We start from the raw sequence: 18,862 nt of genomic DNA, 5'->3' as shown, positions 1-18,862 counted from the left end.
GCATAGTTAACTATAAATGGTAAACAAAAATATAATGTAATTAACTAAAACTGAGTGGTAGAAGTGAACGAAGGAAATGAAAAGGAAGAAAAAATATCCTAAGTTTATCACTGCTCAGATAATAGATACTGCCTAAGAAATGGAAGATTAAGGGTATTATGTAAATTTACAGCTATAAAGTGAAAATGGCAAAGTAAGGATGCCAAAAATTCTCTCCTCCATAAAAGCAATGAGAAAACTGGCGAAAAATAAAGAATCAGCTTTTTCGGAACTCTGGAAATTAACTAAAAGCTTGCAGCAATCCAGGGAATGTTTATGCAAGAAAAACAGCTGGTAAACCTTGGTAAAAACAGCAAGCTTTGGGGCATCTTAACTTGTCCTAGTCTCATTCTCTGCCTCCCAGAAGCACAGTGGCCTTGAAAAGTAACAATGCACATTGATGGCAAAGACTGGCAACTACTGGAGAAAGCAGAATAGCACTGAAACTCTTTCAAAGCATCATTCCCCCAAACTGTCAATTTCTGACCTGCCTGTCAGTTGTGACCCCATAAGACCATATTTGCAAACTACCAGTATCTTACCTGACTGGGAGCTTGCACAGTGTGAAAAGCCTTATCCCCCAGGGACATTTATCAAAAAGCAGTTACAGACCATTGCTGACCTTCACGGATGCCTGAGGCAGTGTATAACAGTTGAGGCAAACAATAGAGTAACCAAAAAGTCTTGAAAATAAAAGTTGGGGAATGAAATTCCATCGGGGCATTCAAAAGCTCTGGTACTTTCCCGGGAATCTGTAAGTCCAGGCACAATGCCTAAGGCAGTTTGTATGCTCAGGGCTGTGCACATGCACAGAAAGGATCGGAGGAGGCCCTCAGCTCTCACCTCTGGCTGACCTTGAGATTTTGTGCAAGTAAGAAGTGAAGGCTAAGGCAAAGTTTCAAACTGCCTGGCTGAGCGTTGAAAGCATACCCCAATACAAACACAGAGCCCCTCAGCAAAGATTGGGAGAGATCTGCCAGTCTCAGGCATTTAAGAAAATCTCTGGCCAGTCATTAGCTGATCACTCGGCTAACCAAGTAGAGATTCAGTGGCCACACATGACAAAGACACAGAAAAACTACCAGTGGAAAGCAAATCCTAAGGAAGGGGAAGAATCTGATTTTCAGAGTTATCACATTATATTACTTCAAATGTCCAGTTTTCAACAAAAAATAAATTATGAGACATATAAAGAAACAAAAACATGGCCCATACACAGGTTAAAAAAAAAAATCAAGAAACTCAAGCAAGATATACAAATGGCCAATAAACCCATCAAAAGATGCACAACAACATTCTTCATCAGCAAAATGCAAGTCAAAACCACAGTGAGATGTCACGTCACACCCACGCAGATGACTAAAATCAAAAAGTCAGAGAAGAAGTATTAGCAAGGATTTGGAGTACTCAGAACCCTCAGATACTACTGGTGGGACTATAAAAGGATGCAGCCACTTTGAAAAACTTTCTGGTAATTTCTTTCTTTTTCATTCCTGTAATTTCTCAAATGATTAGACACAAAGTCGTCCAATGACTGGGCAGTTTCACTCCTAGGTATATATATACATCCAAGAAAAATGAAAAGGTGTCCACACAAGAACTTGCACATGGATGTTTATAGCAGCATGATTCTTAGTAGCCAAGAGTTGAAAACAACCCAAATGTTCATCAACTGACAAACAGATCAACAGAAAGTGCCATATTCATACAATGGAGTATCATTTGGTACCAAAAAGGAATGAAGTACTTACCCATGCTACAACGTGGATGAGCCTTGAAAATGTTATCCGAAAGAAGCCAGTCACAAAAGACCATATATTATACAGCTCCATTCATGTGCAAGTCTAAAATGGGGACATTTATAGAGACGGAAGTAGATCTGTTAATACTTAGGACTGGGGAGTGGGTAGAGGAATAGTTGAATGTTTGCTTATGGGAAAAGGGCTTCTTTTCTGAGGTGATGAAAATGTTCTCAAATTGATTGTGGTGGTGATTGCACATATCTCTGAATAACTAAAAACCACTCTATTGTGCATTTGAGTGAACTGTGTGGTAGGTGACTCATATCTTTTTAAAGCTATTAAAAAACAAAAATACTAATGGGAGTCCTTTAGGCTTAAATGAAAGGATAGTAGACAGTGACTTGAATCCACATGAAGAGAGACAAAGAACCAGTGAAGATTCAGCCATCCAGCTTTTCTCACCACCACCACCATGCTGCGCATGCATTTTTGTGAAGAACCTTCCATGTACTAGGTCTCAAGTCAATGAGACCAGCAATCTGCACCCCTCTGGGAATTTTAGACAAGGGAAGAGGACAAACACAGAACATATCTTTTCCCTTCTGGTAAGTAAGTACTAAAACAAGGGATAGCCAGGTCACTGCAAATTATCAGCCCAAGGCTAGAGTCTTTCCACACATCAGTTCATGGATCCTTGAACTCCTGTGAGGTAGAGAATGTTGACTTCTCTGGAACTTACTTTTCCCATCCATGAAACAAACTCAAAAGATTGACCCCCAGGTCTCAATTCATAATAGAAAATAGGCCCAACCCCAAATTCCAGTAAGTTCATTTTTATGTCTCATCAACTCAATGGAATATTATATAAGCATTCTTTATGTAGTTATTAAGACTATGTTAAAACATGGCATAGAGCACTTAACAGGTGTTTTGACATGTTAAATGGAAGAAGCACACTACAGAGTTTCATTTGTGCTATGTTTACAACCTTGTAATATATGTAAAATTATGTAAAAATGAAACAGATTACAGTTATAAAGAANTTACTGGTATAAGACTATAAATCTCCCTAAAAAATATGAAGAGTCCACATAGCAAAAGACTTGAAAAATTATAAATACAGAAACACAAAATTAACTATTATGACAAAAATAAAACTGACTATATTTTTCATATCAATAAATTTAAACGGGCTAAAGTCCTTCATTAAGAGTTCTCGGTTGGTTCATAAAATAAATTCAGACACATAAAAAAAGTGTTTCTAAAAAGTTAAAAATAAAGAATTGGTAAAGGTATACTAGGCGCAAACCAAACCAAGAGGAAGAGGGTTCATGATCTTAATTTCAAATATAAAACAATAAGCAGAAATGCACTAGCAGCAGGAAACTTAGAATACATTCTCATTATCCAAGATAAATCAAGTTGTTAAAACATGAGGACATCTATAGAATACCTGTGCCACTGGATCTTCAATTTGCTTCTCCAGATGCACATTCTTCCCTCTTCTACCTTGCTCTGGTGCCCTGGGAAACCAAATTCGTTTGTGGACTCTGCCAAATGCATCACTGGGTCCCCTTGTCTCTGGCTCCTAGTGAGGTTCGGTCAGTGGGGAGCACTAGTGATAGAACAGAGGATGGAAAGAGAATGAGAGAAGAGTATTCATTCCAGTTGATTGGTCCCAATTGAGTTGCTGCAGGTTAGCAAGATCCTTCTACCGAAGCTCCTGTCAGGTGGCCCTTTTCACGTAAGCTCTCTATCTCAAGGTACTTTGGCTCTCCTTCTCCTTCATCTTCAGGTCTGTATTTAGGAATGGTACCCCCGAAAATATCTGAGTTACTGTTCTATCCCTTGTGCTTCGCCCCTCTACTCGGCCTCTATCTACCATTGTAAATTGTCCTTTTATTAATCATCTCGTGTCAAGTTATCCCATTTAAGTACGCCCCACCTGTTTTCTGATGCCACGAAAACTTAACATCTTTCATAAGATGGATCTAATATTTACATATCAAACTCTCTCCTGAAAATACAGAACAAAACTTTTGAGTCCCCATTAAACAATCATGAGGAAAAGGGACGATGCCTTGGTCTCTGAAGAAAAACAAAACAAAACAAAAAGTTCAGTTAATTCCAAACGGAAAGGAAACAAATAGAACCAAGAAATAGTCTCTCGTTCCAGTGCAATAAAACTAGAAATTAAGCATAGAATCAGAAAATACTGTCTATTGGAAATTAAGAAAAAAGTTGTTAGTTGAGTCAAGGAGTAAATACAAAAAATGCAAATTGTATTCTGAGTCCCAGGCAAAATTTTTTAAAAATCAATACCTAGATACACTGGAGTACATGCCTAGAGCAATGAAAACAAGGGGCGCCTGGGGGGCTCAGTTGGTTAAGCATCTGATTCTTGATTTTGGCTCAGGTCCTGATCTCAGGGTTGTAGGATTGAACCCTGCGTTGGGCTCCGTGCTCAGTGTGGAGTCTGCTAGTCCCTTTCCCTCTGCTCCTCCCCCCACTCCTGCTTGCTCTGTCTCTCTCAAATAAATAAATACAATCTTAAAAAAAAAAAAGAATAACAAAAACAGGGTTTGGTTTTGTTTTGTTTTAAGCAGTCAAGGAAAAAAAGAGCTTACTTAGAAAGACAGACAGTGGGCTTTTGGCCAGGTATGACAGAAGTATAGTATTTCCCTAGTGTTGAGGGAAAATATTCGTTACTCTAGAATACTATGTCAGATAAAGGTTTTAGAGTTATATGAGAACCAGGAGAGATAACTCTTCACAGAAGCAGGCTGAAAGAATGAAAGGAAGTGCTTCAGTAATAACCCAGAAGGAATATGTGGGAAATAAAACACAATGTGAGCCAAGAAGTCGGAAAGCACGGTGGTAATTCTAAACAATTATAGAATGTTAAGAGAGAGGAAAAAAATAGCTTTGGTGTGTTTAAGACAAGGAGGAGCTAAAATACAATAAACCTGAAAATAGGAGGGAGGAGAGTAAGCTTTTAATTTTTTCTGGCTCATTCTATTCTCCGTGCAGAGGCTAGAGATGAGGATGACTTTCGATTCTATTTTGTACGCACATTGGTATCTAATTGCCAAGTCACGAATGCCAATTTACACAGCATCCAACCGATTTTCACATCTGTATCAGTCAGTCAGGTGTTAGTAGATACCTAGAGAGTAGAGCAAACATGCAGGCCAGCCCATCTTCTGAGCTATACTTCACAGAACAGAAGAAAACACCACCAAGCGTTATTGATAACGCAGGATGCTCACTGTTGTACTCCTACGGCGGAATGATTTTATACATCATACTCTCTACTTTTTAAAAAATCTTTATTTCTTTATTTTAGAGAGAGCGCACCAATGGGAATGGGGCAGAGGGCGAGGCAGGAGGGCAGACTCTGCGCTGAGCGTGGAGCCAGAGGTGGGGCTCAATCTCACGAAACCGAGATCAAGACTAGAGCTGAAATCAACAGTCGGTTCCCTAACTGACTGGGCCACCGAGGCGCCCCTCTACTGAACTGCTTTTTTGGTGACTTCCTCAGTGTCAAGGTAAATGGCCTGCATGTCATTGGTAGATTCTCATTCGAAGCATCTGTTCTCAGAATGAAATGAGCATAAAAAAAGAAACAGACTTGTTGAAAAGATTCAAAGCCACGAAACATGTATCTGGAGCCTTTGAGACGTAGGACACTGAGTTCTAACGTAGTGCTGTCTGACTACAGTTTGCTTCTTCATTTCCCTGTTTTCTCCCACTGGCCTTTCTTAGAGCTGATGGGGTCTGCGAAGCTACCTTGTGTAGTTCCAGAGACCACAACATGATGAGTATCGTGCGTAGCAGTGTAGCAGTTTTTAGCCCTGGCAAAGAAAGGCCAGCTTCCTTCTGTTTCAAATGAGGATTTAACTATCCAACTACCCTGAGTTTCAGAGGCCATGAAAGGCTGGGAGTTGCTGGGAATTTCATCTGATGAACACTTCAGATTGTTGGAGAATGAGATTAACTGCCTTGTCCCCAGGTAGAGATGGCACATTTTATCTCCAAGGCCTGCAAAAGAACTTGCATCTTCATGTTAAAGCCGGCCTGGGGCCCCAGAAATTCGGTGCTTGGGCTTGCACAAATTGAAAGGAAGATCAGGGGATCTCCCTCTCCACATTTCACTGCCTTTTTTTTTTTTTTTTTTCCAGATCCCCGGGATTTTGCTGAGTGTGCTACTGAAAAAGCTTGCTCATCTCCCACACCCCATCTAATTAACTGGAAATTAACCTTCTCATTAACCCACAGATGGGGAAGACCAGCACGCATATTTCAGCGTGTGTACACTCGCATGGGCTCACACTGGCCATGATTAAGAATGAAATTCCAGTTGATAGATGCAGGACGAATAGATAGAATATATTTGAAATGGAATTTTCATTTCAGAAGTTGGTTGCCAAAACATGTATTTTTTTTAATGTCAACCAGAAGTCCACGCCTGGGATGTGATGTATTGAGCCATCTCAGGAGCCCGATCCAAGCTGCTATTGATTTTGCTGCATCCCGTGGATCCAACCTACTAGCCAACAACACACCCAACCTGTGCGTACTCACTTGCAATAAGAAGACCCCAGATGAATCCATGTCTATACTGAGGCCCTTACCTCTGCTAATCCTTTCCCATGTTCAAGCTTAATATTTTCCCGATCGTCAAGCATTACCTCCTAACACAGTAGCTCTATTTATTGACTGCCCATCATTTTTTTGGCATTAAGTCTCATGAAATCTCCTGTCTTTTGATAAGTCCCAGGCAAATCGGTGCCTTAATTAACACCCATGCCTCGACTGTCTCTCACTTTACCTAGTCTTTTGGAGTCTTACTGTCAAAATCCAAGTATAAAGGCAAAAAAAGCAGACAATGGGCTTCCAGTTTTATGCTTGTCTTAGCGATTCTATGAGAAATATTTTGAAGCTCCTCTTGAAAACTCTGTGCCAAAGACCTGGTAATTGTTTTTTACGGTTTTCCAATGAAGTGTGAAGTCCTTCTAATAGCTGTCAATAGCTTTCTCTTCTCTGTAGCTGCGGACACGAAGAAAGAGGCCTTTAACAACTGCTCCTGTGGGGTTTTTTTTCCCTCTCTCCCGTCATCACTACTTTGGTCTGATGTCTGGATAAAGACAGAACATTTGGCTTTTTACCACTGAATAGCCTAAGAGGAGTTCGGGGTAGGTAAAATTAATCATGTCGGCTGCCTCCTAAATTTCAAAAAGAAAAGACAATCATCACAGCCAATATATATCCAGTAGTTCATTACAAAAACCACTGACTTTTACTCTGCGCCGGGCCTATTGTTAGGCCCTGAGGATACGTAGAAAAATAAAGGAGGTCCTGGTTCCGAGGAGAGAGGTAACCAAAAGAAGGGGCTGATTCTAAGGGATTGTCAGCATACACATGTTTTGTCATCACTATGTTCCCAGTACTTAACACAGGGGCCAACCTTCAATAGATAGGGAATGAATGTATGTTGAATTCAACCATATCACCCTACCCTTAATGAGATATCCACAAGGACAGTGAAATCATCTCAATACATCGTTACTTTAATATTGCAAAGTCTATTAAAAGAAAAAGAAAGGAAAGGCATCTTTTTCGGCTTCCCGAGGTATCTCTGCAAAGAGGTAAGTCAGCAAAACCATCCCTTAAAAAGCCCTTTAAGTTTTTAAGAAGGCACATGAAATTATTGATAAGTAAATGTTTAATTAGTGTTTGTTCTACTTAGCATAATAGTTCAGGTCAAATTCATGATTCATGAGAGCTGTATTTTTACGTGCTGTGTATGCTCTTTATGGTACATCGGAGTCCCTTCTGTGTAATCAATGTGCACAGTATATTTCTGCCCATTATATAGGACTTGACACATAATTTTACTCTTTTAAATTCTTATGGAGGTTTGCAGTTGTTGTGTCTTTGCCTCTATAGCACACTGTTGTCCGTGCGTATAATTTATTTTATACCATAATCTTCCTTAGAAACACAATCTCAATTATTATATTATTCCTTGAGGAGAAAAGATGACCTGTTTCAGGAATATATGCTCCCCTCTTCGAAAGGCAAGAATGCACTGCGCTAGCAATTGGTGACTACCCATGCAGTCACGTATCACTGGTTACATTTTCATAGGGATGTTGGGAGTTTTTCCCTCAGTCTGAATTTAACCCTTTCAGGGAGTCATTGTTTGCTCCCAGCTCCTCTCTCCTGATTTTTCCTTCACCTGTCCAACTTCCTGTAACCGTTGGTAGGTTTTCCACTAGGCAAAGGTTGGTCTCAGGCTCTGACTCAATCCTGGATGCCAAATATCCGAGGTTCCAGCTCAGATCGAGCGGAACTTAGAATTCAGTTTGAATGCAATAAGCCAAGGGTCAGGTGTGCTAGGAAGGCGTATTCTCCTCTAATCCCCATGTAGTAGCCCAGCCGAGTTAGTCCCACAATCTCCCCATGAATCCACCTACCACTTAACTGGGTTGAGGTCCTGCTAAATTCTTATCAAACTCTTGTCTAGAGTTACTGGACTTCACTCTGGATATCCTCCACCACTACCTGAGGTCTGCCTTTGAGCAGACAGTGTTCACAAACATGATTATCACTGGGGGGCCTGGGGGGGCTCAGTCGGTTAAGCGTCCGACTCTTGATTTTGGCTCAGGTCACAATCTCACGGTCGTGAGAGCAATCCTTGCGTCAGGTTCCACACTCAGCAGGGAGTCTGCTTGAGATTCTCTCTCCTTCTCCCTCTGCCCCTCCCCCCACTCACGCATGTGCTCTCTCTCTTTAAAAAAAAAAAAAAAAAGGAAACATGATGTCATCAACTTTCATACAACTAACCCCTGCCACCTGACATCCAAACTGGACCTCCCGGAAGACCTTACCAATTTGAAGACTGGGCCTCCAGAGTTAGAATGGCTGACATGTTATGTACGCCTGTAACACAATGGATTTCTCTGTTTGGCCACCCTTCCTAGGGCAAGCCTCCGCAACTTTCCCAGACTTACTTGTCCTAGTTTTGTCTCCTTTTTCACTAGCTCCTGCTTCTGAAGTACCAAGATGTCTCACAGTAGCACTCATGGGACCTCGGTTCCACAGATAAGAACATTCTATTAATCCTGCGCCCTGCACAATACCTAGCAGAGGATGCAGTACACAGAAATTTCTGCTGAGCACATGCCTGGCCCCAAAACAGGGAGCTTGTCTGCAGGTCCTGGTCCAGGGACTTGGGGCAAACAATGGCAGAGACAATGTAAATTAAACATTAAAAATTATGAGTGTATAACTTAGTGGGGAAAAGAAGATCAACACACAGTAAATGAGAATGTGTAACAGACTGTCTGGGCCCTGTGTTTTCTATAAAGATAAATGTTACCCCTTCCTACTCAGTCACTCAAGCGAAAGTAGACTACCTCACTTCTTTTCACCCCTATGCAAATTATTGGTATCAAGTACCACCTATTCCTCATCTTTTTTTTTAAATTTTATCTTTTTTTTCCTTTTTCAGGTTTTTATTTAAATTCCAGTTTATTAACATACAGCGTAATATTAGTTTCAGGTGTAGAATTTGGTGATTCATCCCTTACACACAACACCCAGTGCTCATCACAAGTGTGCTCCTTAATGTCCATCACCCATTTAACCCATCCCCCCCACCTCCCCCTCCAGCAACCCTCAGTGTGTTCCTTATCATAAAGAATCCTTTATCGTTTGCCTCCCTATTTTTATCTTATTTTATCTCTCCTTCCCTTCCCCTATGTTCATCTGTTTTGTTTCTTAAATTCCGCATGAGTGAAATCATATGGTATTTGTCTTTCTCTGACTATTTCACTTAGTGTAATACCCTCTAGCTCCATCCACATTGATGTAAATGGCAAGATTTCCTTCTTTTTATGGCTGCATAATATTTCATTGTGTATGTATATACCACATATTCTTTATCCACTCATCAGTCAATGGACACTTGGGCTCTTTCCATAATTTGGCTATTGTTGATAAGACTGCGATAAACATTAGCGTGCATGTGGCCCTTCAAATCACTCTGTTTATATCCTTTGGGTAAAAACCTAGTAGTGCAATTGCTGGGTTGTAGGGTAGTTCTAATCTTAACTTTCCGAGGAAACTCCACATTGTTTTCCAGAGCAGCTGCACCAGTTTGCATTCCCACCAACAGTAATTCCTCATCTTTAACCTCTCCTCTTGTATTTATCCTTCTTTTCCACGTCAAACTTAATACCTCAATTGAAGTCATAGCCGTTCGCTTGGACTACTATTATAGACATGTAGTTAACCTCCCTGCCTTCAAATTTTTCCTGTCCTATCTATCCTTCATTTAGCAAGACTTTTATTTAATTAATTTATTTATTTATTTATTTTAGTGGGCAAAAAGGTTTTATTTACTTATTTATTTCAAATTTTTATTTAAGTTCTGGTTGGTTCACATATACTGTAATATTGGTTTCAGGAGTAGAATTTAGTGATTCATCACTTACATATAACACCCAGCGCTCATCATGACAAGTGCCCTCCTTACTACCCATCCCCCATCTGGTCCATCCCCCGCTCCCCTCCCCTCCAGCAACCCTCAGTTTGTTCTTTATTGTTAACAGTCTCTTACGGTCTGCTTCCCTCTCTCTTTCTTTTTCTTCCCATATGTTCATCTGTTTTGTTTCATTTAGCTATTTTAATGATGTCTTTTTTATTTATACCACTTAAAGCTAACTATTTATTATTATTTTTTAAACCAGAGACATGTGTTGCTATAGATGTTTGTTTCTTTCCAGTGCTGATTCCAGAATATAGGAGGGCTTTCCTCATCTCCCATGCCTTTCTTCAACCACTCCCATCTGCTTTTGTTCCTATCATTCGATGAAAAAGGTTCTCACTAAGGACAACAATAATATCCACATTTCTAAAGGCAACAGAATTGAGACTTGAAATCTCAGCAGTATGTGGTTCTGTTGGCTGCATGTTCCTTTGAGAAACTCTCCTTGGACTCTGTATTCATTTCCTCTCGCTGCAAGTAACAAATGACCACCAACTTGGTGGCTTGAAGCAACACACATTCATTCGCTTGTGCTTCTGGAGGACAGAAATCTAAAATCAGTTTCAATGAGCTGAAATCAAGGTATGAACTCTAGGGGAGAATCTGTTTCTTTGCTTTTTTTTTTTTTAGCTTCTGGAAGTTGTCTGCATTCCTTGGTTCGTGGCCCCTTTCTCCATCTTCAAAGCCAGTCATGCAATATCTTGCCTCATTTGTCACCTTGCCTCTTCTTCTCTAGGCCAATCTTTTTCTGCCTCTCTCTATAAGGACACTGGATTATCCGATGGGTGCTAAATGTAATCGTAATTGTCCTTATAAAGAGAGGTTGTGTGATGGTTAATTTTATATGCCAACTTAACTGGGCTGATGGATGCCCAGATAGCTGTTAAAACATTACTTCTGGGTGTGTTTGTGAGGGTGTTTCTGGAAGAGATTAATATTCGATTCAGTAGTCTGAGTAGATCGATCCGCCCATAGCAGTGTGGGTGGCCATGATCTGATCCACTGAGGGTCTGAATAGAATTAAAAAAAAAAAACAAAGGAAAGGCGAATTCTCTTTCTCTCTTCTTGATCAGGGATGTCTATCTTTTCCTGCCCTCAGACATCAGAGCTCCCAGTTCTCAGGCTTTTGGACTCAGACTGAATTATACCACTGGCTTTCCTGGGTCTCTAACTTGCAGACAGCAGATTGTGGGACTTTTCAGCCTCTATACCCATGTGAGCCAATTTCTATAATAAATCTCTTCTTGTATATATCTCTCTATATATCATATTGGTTCTGTTTCTCTGGAGATCGCTGACTAACACAGACTGTGTTCTACTTATTCATTCACTATTTATGACTCATAGTTCTTTTGAGGAAGTGTATTTTTAAATAAATTAATTTAATGTTGATAAATTTAAATTAAATTGAATAGATATTAAAGTATCTAAATATTGTGAAACATAACACACTTAGAGAAAAGTGCAAAAGCCATAAATATTTAGCTTACCAAATTATTATAACGTGAAGACATGCAACCACCATTCAGGTCGAGAAACACATTGTCAGCAGCCTAGAAGCCCTCTGTGAGCACCTTCCCAGTTACACCCCACTCCTTGTTAAATTTATCCCCAGGTGTTGTAACCTGTATGGTTTGAGAACTTGTATTTTTTTTTTGAGAAAGAGGGAAGCAGTGCCTGACATCCAGGAACCGGCTTGGCCCTTTCCTGGTGAGCATAAACAAAACCAATTTCACAGAACACCAACACCAACAAGGCCAGCCTGCAATTGTGATCAAGACAAAAGCCAGACCCTTCTGTAATCATGTCTGAACACAGATAAAAACATGAACTCTTCCAAACTACAGAAATGACCTCTCGCCCAGCTAACACGAGTGACTGCTGTTTCTTTATCAATGAGAGCTTTGGCCTCACTTGAATCTTCTCTTCCTAGAAAAGGTTTATTAACTCAATCACGGAATTACCCCCATTCCCTAACAGCACACAATTCTGAGCAAAGTCTCATTGGGACCCTCTCCTAAAGGACCAGAAGCAAGCCTGAATCCTGTCTTAAGTCCTTTCTGGCACCCTCTTAACTGAGACGATCCCCTGTGGCCTGCATTCTCCCTCATGACGATAATCAAGAAACCTAACTTGTTCACCTCTGAGTATGTTCATGAGGGTCTCTGCCTAAAGGGCACTGACATTTTCCTAAGGTCGGTGACTTTTTCTAAACAGGGTTTTCTAAAAGATTTTTAAAAATTTACATTTTATTTTTATTTAATTCTCAGTGATTTTTATTTGTGTAAAGACAGCTGACATTTTTTTGTGTATTAATTATGTTGATTTTGTGAATAGTCTCCTTGCTCCTTTTCCTTCTGGCTTAAGGCTTCAAACATTACATTTACAAAATTGCAGGAAAAAAAATCTACGTTCTCTTTCTCAACATTTATTCTTCTGATTCCTTTTTCTCATTTATTTGCCTCGACTAGTACTTGCAGAACATAATAAGTATTTCTGCTGATAATGGGTATCTTTGCCTTGTTTTTGCTTTATTGGGAATTCGTTGAGCTTCTCACTATTAAACATGATGCTGGCCTTTGATTTGAGATGTAGATTATGTAAGAAATTATCCTGGTTCAAATTCTGGCTCTGCCACTTACACGCTATGACCTTGGGCAAGCTACTTAAATTTTCAGTACTAATTTCTTCATCTGAATATTATGGCAATAATAACACTACCTCATAGGGCTTTGTCAACATGAAATTCATTTAAAAATGTTAAAAATATGAAAAAATGTTTAGAACAGTGCTTGGTTCATAGTAATTGCTATATAAAAGCTTCCTTATATAATTTCAATATGACAAAGCATAATATAACACAATATGATAAACAATATATAATATAATAAAACAATGATATTTCATGTATTGTAGAAGTATTATTTATTATTACTCTATTCTGATTTAGTTAAGAATTTTATCAACATTAGAGGTTGGATGTTATCAAATGCATTTGTAGTATCTGTAGTGTGTGTGATACTCATATGGCATTTCTCCTTTCATGGATTCATTTTTCTTTTTTTTTTTTAAAGATTTTATTTATTTATTCGACAGAGATAGAGACAGCCAGTGAGAGAGGGAACACAAGCAGGGGGAGTGGGAGAGGAAGAAGCAGGCTCATAGCGGAGGAGCCTGATGTGGGGCTCGATCCCAGAACGCCGGGATCACGCCCTGAGCCAAAGGCAGACGCTTAACCGCTGTGCCACCCAGGCGCCCCATGGATTCATTTTTCTTAAACACCCATCTGATCATGTTATACCCCTGTCTGGACTCATCCTACCTGCATAAGAGGATGTGTAATTCTTTAGCAAGACATTCAAGAACTTCCATGGTATTACCCCTGCTTTCATTTCCAAACTCACCTACTTCCTTCCTGCACCCTCTGCTTTGGATTTATTAAAGACTCGGCTCCATCAAAGTACCATACTCTATAGTATTTTTACCATGTAAGTTTGTTGTGATGATCAAATAATTTATCTAAAAAATATGTATCAGATGGTTCCTGGCACAGTGTGCATGCAATGTAAGTGTTCCTATAAGAGATTGACCAGTACAAGATGTGGAATTTTATCACATTCTTTGGGGGCCTTGGTAGAGATATTTATGTGGTATTTTTCCTTTGATTGAACCATCTTTTAAATCACAGATCTGATCATATGACACCATCAAAGAGACTCACCACTGACTGCAAAGGCAAGACAGTCAGGACCTCCCATGATCTAACTCTGCTTTTGGTGACTTGACTGTGGTCTTGTAAATAGGTTTTAAAATCGTCTCTTAATCCCAAACAGTTTTTGCCAGGGTGTGAATGTTCAAGTTTTTCCCATTCTCTCATGTCCCTGGTGTTGGCGCCAATTACAAGCCAAAAGAATGGTATGGTAGGTGTTGGTGTTTATTGATCTGAAACGTTTTAAGTTATTGGAGCGATTTCTTGCCAACCTTGTGTTCCTTCTTTGGGGGCCAGATGCCACTTGGTTAAGTGCTCATTAGTGTGACTTTCATACTGAATAAGTAACATTTCCACATGTATTAAAAAAGGCTCTCATTTCAAAACTTAGGTCCTTGTTCTAGGAGTTTCCAGTTTACCAAGCATACATTATAGACAACTAAGCCGTATTTGGAGATCCCCTCAGGGCTGCCTGAAAATTCCAAGGTATATTAAAATCGCGTCAACAATACCTTGCCCTTTCATAATATATTATGTGAAGGTTTATAATCTCTCCTAGGGAAACACAATTAATTTTTCAATGTTTTTCCCTTGTGAGAGAGTCGAGCATAATAAATACTCCTTCTCTGTACCTTTGGAGATAATTGGCTGGAAAACGATTGGGTGAAAATTGTTTTCTCACTCAAGGTCACTCTGCTGCACATTAGCACCACTGAGGCATGCTTCTGAATACCAGGAACATGCCCTTCAGACAAAGATTAATTAGATGCAAAAGTTAAAAGAGAGAAACAGATGAATCCTCAGCATGGCTTTCAGAATATAAGAAGTGCAGTCCATGTTAATGGCTGAGCTAGTTTTCAAAGCTAGCCTTTTGAACTCATCTTATTATGTATCTAGTTTAAAAGGCTTGTATTCCTATTAATAATGAGATTTTAAAATGAAAGAGAGCCATATAATGATCTAGCATTCATGCAAAGGAAATAATTATTTACTATAAAAGAATTAATTCACAAATGTCACCTAAGGAGCCAAACAGAAGAAATCCCTGCTTTGCTCGTTGTCCTTCATCTGCTTACAACCTTCCATCATACTGGAAAGGGCTACACCGGGGTTGCAAAGATGAGTATAATGTGGTCCCGCTACTTGATGGCATACTTTTTAAGAGCAGCAATCAGGACAGATACACAAACATCTTCGAGGCAAGGGAGAAGATGGCGGGGCCCAGAAGAGAAATCTCAAAAAAAGGGAATGATTACTTTCCTTGTTTTGCTTTATGGATGCTTTGTCTCGCTTCATCGTTTTCTCAGAACTTTTGTTAAGTTGCAAGAGTAAAGAGACATTGCATAACAAGTCAAATAATACAGAGGCATGAGGCCACAGTTCACAATCTGCTCCTCCACCCCTTCAATCTCCACCCCCATTCAAAGTAACCAATGTGAAATATTCCTTGTGTTAACTTCTGTACCTTTCTAGAATCTCATATTAAAATATCCAAACTTATTTTATTCTCTTACCCAAAAGAATGGGATCATCCTACAGATCTCTTCACGCAACTTCCTTTTCTTTTTATCTTCAGTTTAAGGTAAAAAGAACTAGCGATGCCAATGCATTTCGCTGGAGGAAATGGGAGTCTTTTCAATGAGCAAGAAATGAGTAGGTTTGGAGCAACTGAATATCTGCATGAAAAAAAAATGATCCTTGACCCCCTCTCCCTCACACATATATAAAAATCAATTTGATATGGATCACAGACTTAAATATTAAAGCATAGAAGAATGCATAAAAGAACATTGTGTATATATGAATATATGACCTTGGAATTGGCAAAGTTTCTTAACAGAACAGAAAAAGCACCAATCGCAGTTGAAAAAAAAAAAAAGAAATTAAGCACACACACCCACACACACACCCCTTCCGCTCTGATTTCCAAAGTAAATGTATTCATATATACTTTCATCAGTAGCATCTGAGGGCTTCAGTGGCTCCAAGCCTTGGCCAACACATGGTATTTTAAGGTTCTTAAACTTTACTGTTATTGTTGTTGTTTCTGTTTAATTTTAGCCATTCTGGTTAGCGTGAAGCTCATTGTGGTTCTAATTGTACTTTCTTGATAACGAATGAAGGTGGGCACCTTTGGACATTTCCTTTTGTGAAATTTCCACTAAGGTCTTGTATTCATTGAAAAAAAGAGAAAGAAATGAGATGTCAGTTTCTTATTGATTGTGGAGATTTTTGTTTTTGTTTTTTTGGTTTAAACAACGGAAGTTCATTTGCTCACAGTTCTGGAGGCTGGAAGTCCAAGATCAACATTGACAGCAGTGTTGGTTTCTTCTGAGGCCTCTCTCTTTGGTTTGCAAATAACCTTCCCCTCCCTGCGTCATCAGGTGATCTGTCCTGTGTGTGCGTCCTAAGCCTTTCCTTTTCTGAGAAGGACACAGTCAGATTGGATGAGGACCGTCCTATGACCTCACTTTATCAGTCCTTTAAAGTCCCTATCTTTGGAGGCATATTTAAAATCTATATTCTAAACATTATCTATATCTATATATTTATATATCTATCTATATCTATATTTATATCTCAAATATCTTTTCCCAGTTGGGGTCTTGCCTCACCATCTTAACATAGTCTTTTGATAAAGAGAAGTTCCTTATTTTAATGGACTACGATTAGCCAGTCATTTCCCTTATTGTTAGTGCATTTTGTGGGGGCCTAGCTAAGCAAGCCCAGAATCTGTAGGGCGGGCAATCAGGAAGGCAGGATCATGAGCAGGCTGGCATCCCACAGGCATGGGCTGTAGCTCATCTTCACGCAGCGAGGCAGGCAGGCAGGCAGGATGGGAAGATCCCCAGCAGGCTAGAACAGCACAGCATGAGTAAAGCTTACTGTCCACAGACAGCAGGTAGGAAGGAAGATCCAGAACAGATAGGAGAGCAATTGCAGACCCAGGTGCTGTTTGCAGTCTCTGAGCTCAGGAAAGGCCTAAGCCCTTTATTAAAGGCCTTCCAACAGATTAAATCAGACCCACAAAGATAATGTCCCTTTTTTTTTATAAGATTTTATTTATTTGAGAGAAAGAGAGAGCACGAGCAGAGTAAGGGGCAGATGGAGAAGCAGGCTCCTCGCTGAGCAGGGAACCAGACGTGGGGCTCGACCCCAGGACCCCAAGATCATGACCTGAGCCAAAGGCAGACGCTTAACCAACTGAGCCACCCAAGTGCCCCGAAAATGTCCCTTTTGATTAATTTGAAGTCAACTGATTTTGAATTCGAATCACATTTGCAAACTCCCTTTACAGCAGCACCCAGATTAGGTCTGTGTATGCTACAAAAGGGCTGTTGCCTCCCTTCCATTTCTCGGCCCTTGCCAGAGAATCTCCCTTGAAACTATGGCTCAGCCCACTCAAGTTAACCCATCAAATAGTTATCACAGATATTCTCGTATGTTATCTGGTAGAACCGCAATACCCAGTATGGGAACCACATGTCCTACTTACATTTAAATTAACTGAAATTAAATAAAATTGAGAACCCAGTTTCTTAGTCACACGAGTCAAGCTCCAAGTGGTCAATAATCATTTGTGGATGCTGTGTTAGCACAGAGAGAGTATATTTCCATCATCTCAGAAAGTTCTACTGGCTAGTGCTATTTCAGAAACTTTATTGCTTTGACTTGTCTCCCCTTTGGAGTTCTTTTTTTTTTTTTTAAGATTTTATTTATTTGTGAGAGACAGCGTGAACGAGAGCAAGAGCTGGGGGGTGGGGAGGCAGAGGGTGAGGGAGAAGCAGGCTCCTTGCTGTGCAGGGAGCCTGAGGCAGGTCTTTTTTTTTTTTTTTAAAGATTTTATTTATTTATTCGACAGAGATAGAGACAGCCAGTGAGAGAGGGAACACAAGCAGGGGGAGTGGGAGAGGAAGAAGCAGGCTCACAGCGGAAGAGCCCGATGTGGGGCTCGATCCCGGATCGCCGGGATCACGCCCTGAGCCGAAGGCAGACGCCCAACCGCTGTGCCACCCAGGCGCCCCCTGAGGCAGGTCTTGATCCCAGAACCGAGAACATGACCTGAGCAAAAGGCAGACACAACTGACTGAGCCACCCAGGCGCCTCTGGAGTTCATTTTTAAATATAAGATGAAGTTGGGGGTCAAGATTTATTTTTTGTCCATGTGGAAATCTAATTCATTGAGCCACCACTATTTATTGAAAAGTCCACCCATTCTAACTACATTTCAGTGGCTGGCACCTTTGTTATAAATTGGGTGACCATGTATGTTAATCTGGATGGTCTGTGTCTTGTTTTATTCTGTTCTGTTTGCCTGTTAGTTTATCCTTATACCAATGCCACCGTATCTTAATTCCTGTCTCTTGATAACAGGTATTGACATTGGTAATGAAAGCTTTGCAATTGGTTTTCTTCCTCAACATGCCATTGGTGATTTTTGATGTTTTGCATTTCTATATGCGTTTCAGAATGAGCTTGTCAATTTGCACAAATAATTTTCTCGGGTATTCACTGCGATTGCTTTAACTCTATAAATTAACTGAAAATAGGCATTTTATTTTGTATTTTAATGCCATCACATACCGTCCAGGTTTTTCAGTTATGTTCTTACACACACACTCCCATTAGCAATACGGGAAGTGTTTATTTCCCTGTGTTCTCATCACCACCGAATATTATCCATCTTTAAAAATATATATTATCTGCTATGTAAATGTCTTGCTGTTTGAATTTGAATTTTCCTAATTTCTCATAAGGCTGAGCATCTTTTAATATCGTCCTCCATTTGAATTTCCTTTTCTGTGAATTGATTTTTTT

General features: G+C 39.9%; 1 long non-coding RNA gene across 1 annotated transcript in view; it reads right to left on the bottom strand.

Annotated features, from left to right (window-relative positions):
* Nucleotides 1-1,797: 1,797 nt before the first annotated feature.
* LOC103679203 overlaps nt 1,798-18,862 on the bottom strand; it is a 30,030-nt gene continuing 12,965 nt past the window's right edge. Inside the window, exons 2-3 of the long non-coding RNA XR_572867.1 lie at nt 3,235-3,396; nt 1,798-1,883 (exon numbers count right to left, since the gene is read on the bottom strand). This is a non-coding gene — a long non-coding RNA (uncharacterized LOC103679203). The remainder of the gene's footprint in view (nt 1,884-3,234; nt 3,397-18,862) is intronic.

Source organism: Ursus maritimus (genome assembly GCF_017311325.1).
Source record: "Ursus maritimus isolate PB19 chromosome X unlocalized genomic scaffold, ASM1731132v1 scaffold_X1, whole genome shotgun sequence".
In the NCBI taxonomy this organism is placed as follows: domain Eukaryota; kingdom Metazoa; phylum Chordata; class Mammalia; order Carnivora; family Ursidae; genus Ursus; species Ursus maritimus.
This window is presented reverse-complemented; position numbering and strand designations above follow the sequence as displayed.